This window comes from Phalangium opilio, unplaced genomic scaffold (genome assembly GCF_054372755.1).
Source record: "Phalangium opilio isolate 3A_F unplaced genomic scaffold, DU_Popi_V2 ptg000094l_1, whole genome shotgun sequence".
NCBI lineage: Eukaryota > Metazoa > Arthropoda > Arachnida > Opiliones > Phalangiidae > Phalangium > Phalangium opilio.
The window spans coordinates 1,186,609-1,193,229 of record NW_028324199.1 but is presented as its reverse complement, the minus strand read 5'-3'; positions in this window follow the sequence as shown (position 1 = coordinate 1,193,229).

Genomic DNA, 6,621 nt, shown 5'->3' with positions numbered 1-6,621 from the left:
CAATTAAATTCAATGCTTAAACTTACAATTATAATGCCCATCCTTTTAAAATACACGAACGAAAAATATCACCTCATCACAATTCTCTCCCATTCACTCTCCCTTCAATGACAAAGGAAAAATTTTACACTGGCAAAGGCAGTACTCATTCACAACGCCGCCGCCACCACCCCAACCGACAACGGGGCAGGTCAAACTAAGACCCACATCATAGATATTTATCATACGATGTGCCTAAAAAGTGATTGAAAACGTTCGCCGGGAGAGATTGTTTTAACCGGTGAAAACGCCGCGTAATGAAGCGTCAAAAACGTCGTACTTAAAATATACGCAAACCAGTGCGTAGAGCTCGGCGTTTTCTATCCATTATCCACAAATTAGTGGATAACCGATTATTTATAAAGAAAGTTTTGGATATAATACGATTTAAAGTGTAAGTGCTATGGATAATTTTCGAGTGCTGATAAAGATAAAATGACGTAGAATATGGATAGAGCTTAACCAGTGCAGAAGAACGTTTTCATCGAAGATATTACCATTTAGGTGGCGCCACGATTCGCGCGGAAACACAGGTATTTAAAACAGGAGGGAGAAGAGCTTGAAGTTGAAAAAATCGAGACCTTTGCTTTAATTTATTTCACATTAATTAATCCAATCAAATCATACTTATTATTACTGAAAACTGACATTGTAGACAAAGACGGGAAAGTCTAAAAGATTAATGTAGAAAATTAATTGCCTGAAGTACAGATATTCAAATTTTCACTTTTGAAGACAAATTTATAAAACATCAATTATTTGAATAAAAGTAAGCATTGCATTTTATTTTCTCTTAAAAATTTACAATTAGGTTGAGAAATCGGCCCTATAAAGAGAATTAAATGGGCAAAAAATCGTTAAGAGCTGATAAAATATAAACCATACGAAAAATTAACAAAAAGTATTCGTCAATTGTGAAAATTTCGAAAGTTTTGAAAATAAACGTGTTGTATAGCTCTCACAGATCACGAACACTCTACAGATATTTTAGACATTAATAACTACCTCACAATGAAAAGGCCTATGTTATTTTCCGCTTCGCCATATTTCCTATTTTAAAATATAAAAATGTAAAATCATCAAGCTATCAGATCAGTCCTAAAGCAAATGTTAGTCGAAAATAAAACCTATTATCCCTTAAAAAATTCTTTGAAGTTGCCATTTTAACAGAACTGCTATTGAGAGCAAAATATTTTGATAATATTGTTGAAAAATATTTTGGGCAAATGAAATTTTGGTGAAAAAACTAAGATAAGAATTTTTTCAAATAATTGATGTTTTATAATTATGTCTTCAAAAGTGAAAATTTGAATATCTGTACTTCAGGCAATTTTCCACACTTATCTTTTAGACTTTCCCGTCTTTATCTACAATGACAGTTTTTATTATTATCTGTACTTCAGTCTTAATTTTCATTAAAATTGTTTAGAAACCATAGGAGAGAAAGTCTTAGGGTGTTGTGCGTCCATCGCTAATCTAGCTTAATTACCAGCAGTCGGTAATCTAGCTTAATTACCAGCAGTCGGTAATCTAGCTTAATTACCAGCAGTCGGTAATCTAGCTTAATTACCAGCAGTCGGTAATCTAGCTTAATTACCAGCAGTCGGTAATCTAGCTTAATTACCAGCAGTTGGTAATCTAGCCTAATTACCAGCAGTCGGTAATCTAGCTTAATTACCAGCAGTCGGTAATCTAGCTTAATTACCAGCAGTCGGTAATCTAGCTTAATTACCAGCAGTCGGTAATCTAGCTTAATTACCAGCAGTCGGTAATCTAGCTTAATTACCACCAGTCGGTAATCTAGCTTAATTACCAGCAGTCGGTAATCTAGCGTAATTACCAGCAGGCGGTAATCTAGCTTAATTACCAGCAGTCGGTAATCTAGCTTAATTACCAGCAGTCGGTAATCTAGCTTAATTACCAGCAGTCGGTAATCTAGCTTAATTACCAGCAGTCGGTAATCTAGCGTAATTACCAGCAGGCGGTAATCTAGCTTAATTACCAGCAGTCGGTAATCTAGCTTAATTACCAGCAGTCGGTAGTCTAGCTTAATTACCAGCAGTAGGTGATCTAGCTATCCTACTTTAGTTATGTTTAAGGGCGTTTTATTCGCGGTAAAACGACTACCTAACCCATACAACTAAAACGTCGCGTGTTCCACAGTCTCAGGGTAAACCACGCAATTCAAAGTATGTAATCAAAACTATGAAAAACCATACTTGTACTAAATTGTTTTAAAGAAACTTCAAAAGGCACCAATTTAATATTCAACCCTTGATCTAAAACCATTTTCAGACCTATCGAGCATATAGTCCACAAAAAATGGTCGAGAAACTTTGGCTATCACAGCAAATTTTTCTCATGATATTCGTATGGGAAAATTTCCAGTTTTTCGTCAAAATCTGTGATTAATTTCATGGAAATGAAAACCACTTTATTTTCTGGAAGGAAAACTATGATCTCTTTCAAATTTTAACCACATTTTAGGGTGTCGGATTGTAGTACAATGGAAATTTTGAAAATTAGTAAATATAATACGAAAGACGTTATATCCAATCAAAAAACTACCCTTATACATAAAAGTCAGTATCAATTCTTATCTAAGAGAGCTACCAAAATCTACGTGATTAGAAAGGCGTATACGAGAGAGAAAATATTTTTTAAAGCAACATACTTAATCATGGTTGGAATTTCGACGATACTCTCATCCTCTATCCTGAAAAAACAGATGATCGCGGCTCTAACTCGGGTCAGTTCAGTTCGGATAGACATTTCGTTCCACCACGGTTTCGCCCAGTGGAAACCGAACACACAGGGATAAAAATTGCCTTACCTACTTTGCTTTTTTAGCGAATTTCTTGACGCAAAGAAATTCGCCCAGCGAAAACCTAGTTTAAAAGAACTCTATTCCGTGGTGTTTATGACCACTATAAATGGGGAAATACCAGAGGGCAGGTTTTCAGTCCTAGATTCGTAGTAGGTTTCGGAAAACATCTGCACCTCTACTTGTTATGTTTTGGAAGAGACTCTAAGGAAAAAAAGATGACGGCTCAATCAGGGAAGAAAGGGCGAAATGGCTATGGCCCATCTGCGAGTATGAATGTCTCTTAGCGTACCTTGGCCACGCACCAACCCTACGATAGGCGATTTCTCATCAGAAACATTGTATTTGTATGAGGACAACCTTCTTTTTTAAGACACAGGGGGCATCCTAGACGTTTCTGCACCGTTCCAAAACACTGAGGATGCTGGGAGGACTCCTTTGCCGTAGATAGGTGTAGAGAAGCTGCGATATGGGTATTGAGATTTGGACTCCATCCTCTCCTTCAAGGTGCCATGATCGCGGTAGGGGCACGGTTACGTTGACCCATCCTGTTCTTCCTCCTTGGGCGCTGAAATTTAATTTTGTTTAAGTTAACCGATTGAGGAAGTTACCATAATTTAATTTATAAATTTTAATGAATATACTGCAGTTTATTATAACTTTATAATTAATGATGTAGCTTAATTATAAGTTTAAAATTAACCGATTGAGGAAGTAACTATAGTTTAATGAATATTATTCTGTATTAAGATAAGGTACTATAGTTCAAATTTCAAATTAACCTAATGAGTAATTACTGTAGTTTAATTACTAGCTCTTGATTTTATTCATAATAGTAATGCCAATTTATAACCAAAGAATACATAAAATCGAAAATTATAAATTAGCCTGGGTCATCATATAATGAATATAGTAATACTAATTTCAGTCACTAGAAGGCGCGAAAAAGTGTAATGCGAACCGGGGTCATCTTGTTGGAAGAAAGTACACATGTTTTCTCATAACTCTGGGCTTCGTCTTGCTCTTTCTCGTACATGCTCGACCTGGACGGTTAGTAACTTAACCCCAGCAACATACTAGAAATTGTGTAAATTTCTTTAAAAAATATTTTAATGTCGGTATCTTTCCTATAATATATATTTCTTAGTTTGCTTAAACAAACTTACCTCGTCATATTCCATCAATGTACGTAATGTATTTTTGAGATTTGCTTTAAATTCTGATTTCAGAATTAAGAATTATTGGGAAACTGGACATCAAATCCGACAGAAGTATCTAATGCATGGGAAAGCGTGCTCAAAGTATATGAAGAAAGAACAAAGCATGGTATTCTCGAAGACGTCCCTTCATGATATCAGTATCATGTTTATACTATTCGCGGTTTTAAACATACTGTCCATTTTTATCTTTTTCGCTGAAATCTGGTATGCGCGGAAGAAATCAAGGGTAGAGCAAGCTCTCAGAGAAATGGAGCTGGATATATATTTCAGTTGAATCACGGGCTTTGATTTCCTTGTAACTGCAATGGATTGGTTCATATGCATTAACATTTAAACATACCAAAAGAGAGTGGAATGTTGAATATTTCTTCTCAAACTTTGCACTCCTCACTAACTTGAAACAAGGAATAAATAGCGTTAAATATTTCGAATTTACGCGTAAACAGCATTTTGGTTTAGTTTTCGATATTGATGGGTTGCCAGTTTGGTTTTCAGCCTTCTTATCCACAGCTACCTTTGGGGTTTTCTTTTCAGTCTTCTTATTTACAGCTACCTTGGGGGTTTTCTTTTCAGTCTTCTAATTTACAGCTACCTTTGGGGTTTGGTTTTCAGCCTTCTTATTTACAGCAACCTTTGGGGTTTTTTTCAGTCTTCTTATTTACAGCTACATTTGGTCTTTTCTTTTCAGTCTTCTTATTTACAGCTACCTTTGGGTTTTTCTTTTCAGCCTTCTTATTTACATTCTAACAAATACTTTAATTAATAAATCCTTTAATCGGTATCTTTTAGAAGGGCAAGAAATTGAAACATTCTGAACAATCGTGCCAGCTTTCATACTAATTTTTATCGCTTTCCCATCATTACAAATCTTATACTTAAGCTGGGGTTTTCTTACCAGCCTTCTTTGAAACTTCCGTTTTATTAATTTTTGGAGCTTTCCTTTGATTTAACTTTGGGGTTTTCGTGGTACATTCTTGATTATCTAATTTTTCGGGTGATTTTCTTATCCCTTTACCAATTTTAACTTTTTCCTCTTTTTTGCCCCTTTGGTTTCTTTAGAGTCCTTTTTGACAGTTTTAGTTTTGGCATAAAGCTTCTTCAGTTGACCGTATAAATTGTTTCAGAGATTGTGGCCCCCTTTACTAATACTTCCACTTCAAACACTGATGAATTCCTGAATTCTTGCATGCGTCAATTTTCACAGCCAGATCTTATAAAAGAAGGTCAAATTGAGTCAACAAGTCAGGAATGCACTCTACTCCTTCCCAGAATAATCTTTAGATTTCTTGATTTTCTTTAACCTCAGATAAAAATAAAAATAAAATTAACTAGCTGCTTGTAATCAATAGCCTAATTATTTAGTTAATCTACCTTGATCATGTCTTTCCCGTGTTCACTTAAAGGGTCAGAGTTTGCAAATAAACGAACAGTGTTATTTACTTCCTTTACAAAATCTCTCGAACACTCTTTGGGATAAAACATTCCACCTCTATCTTGTTGTTTCAAGTCTATTGGTAGTTGCTGTTCTTTCTCTTCATCGTCTAGTGAAATTTTGAAACACAGTCCTATGGACATTCTGATATAGAATTTTAGGTTTCATATTGTAGGGATCTGAACTCCTTAATCGTTTAGACACCCCCCAACATCTCCCCCAAAGTTCGTTCGCCAAGTCTCAAAATTCCACATAAACTTTGTAACGGAAAAAAATTTCGTCCCATTCCGTTGACAAGGCGTTCAGTCAATCCTTATAAAGGAGGACCGTAGTCACAACGCTAAGTGTTAAAATCATATTACCCAGGTTCTTCTTGGTTGTGCCGCTTTCGGAGATCCGTGGTTGGAGACTAACTTTTAACTTAATTTAAATTAGAAGACATATTGATGAATCAAAAACTCTTTGACTTTTATTAAACATAACTTAAACGTAAATTAAATATAAATCATATAAGACGAAACTGAACCATGAGGTTCAGCAAAAATGGTGACGACTACATTGTACCCGGGTGTCAATGCGAATGCGTTATACAATAGAAAATTTTTCTTATATTCCTTCCCAGTGGGATGCTAACTCCTTTCCGCAAAGGGGGGAAGGGTGGCAACCGGAAAGAACTAGATGTGTGGGGTCGCGGTAGTTACTTGACGGCAGTGGACTGAGCATAAGCCAGAGGTTTGAAATTTTAAGCTTTCGCCCACTGTCGTCTGCAACGGGGTCGGAGGGCGAAACCGTTGCATTCTACCCCCCAATGAAAAATTTTATACATTGTTATAAAATTAAATTAAGGTTTGTGTAAGTTAGTCTTCATGGGGTGTCTTCATCTGTTGAGGATAGATGCTTCCTTGGGAGATGGCGGTGCGGTTGTTCGGAGAGTTCGTCGGTGTCGGATGTGGACTTCGTCATAAATAGTGAGGAGTGTCCGGGTGGATTTCCTTTCCGGGATCGTTTGATCTGCGGTGGCGATGTCCAGTTGGGGTCTCTAGTTGGTGTGGTTCCGTTCCGGGATCTATCTGATCAGCGGTGGTGATGATGACAATATTGAGGAA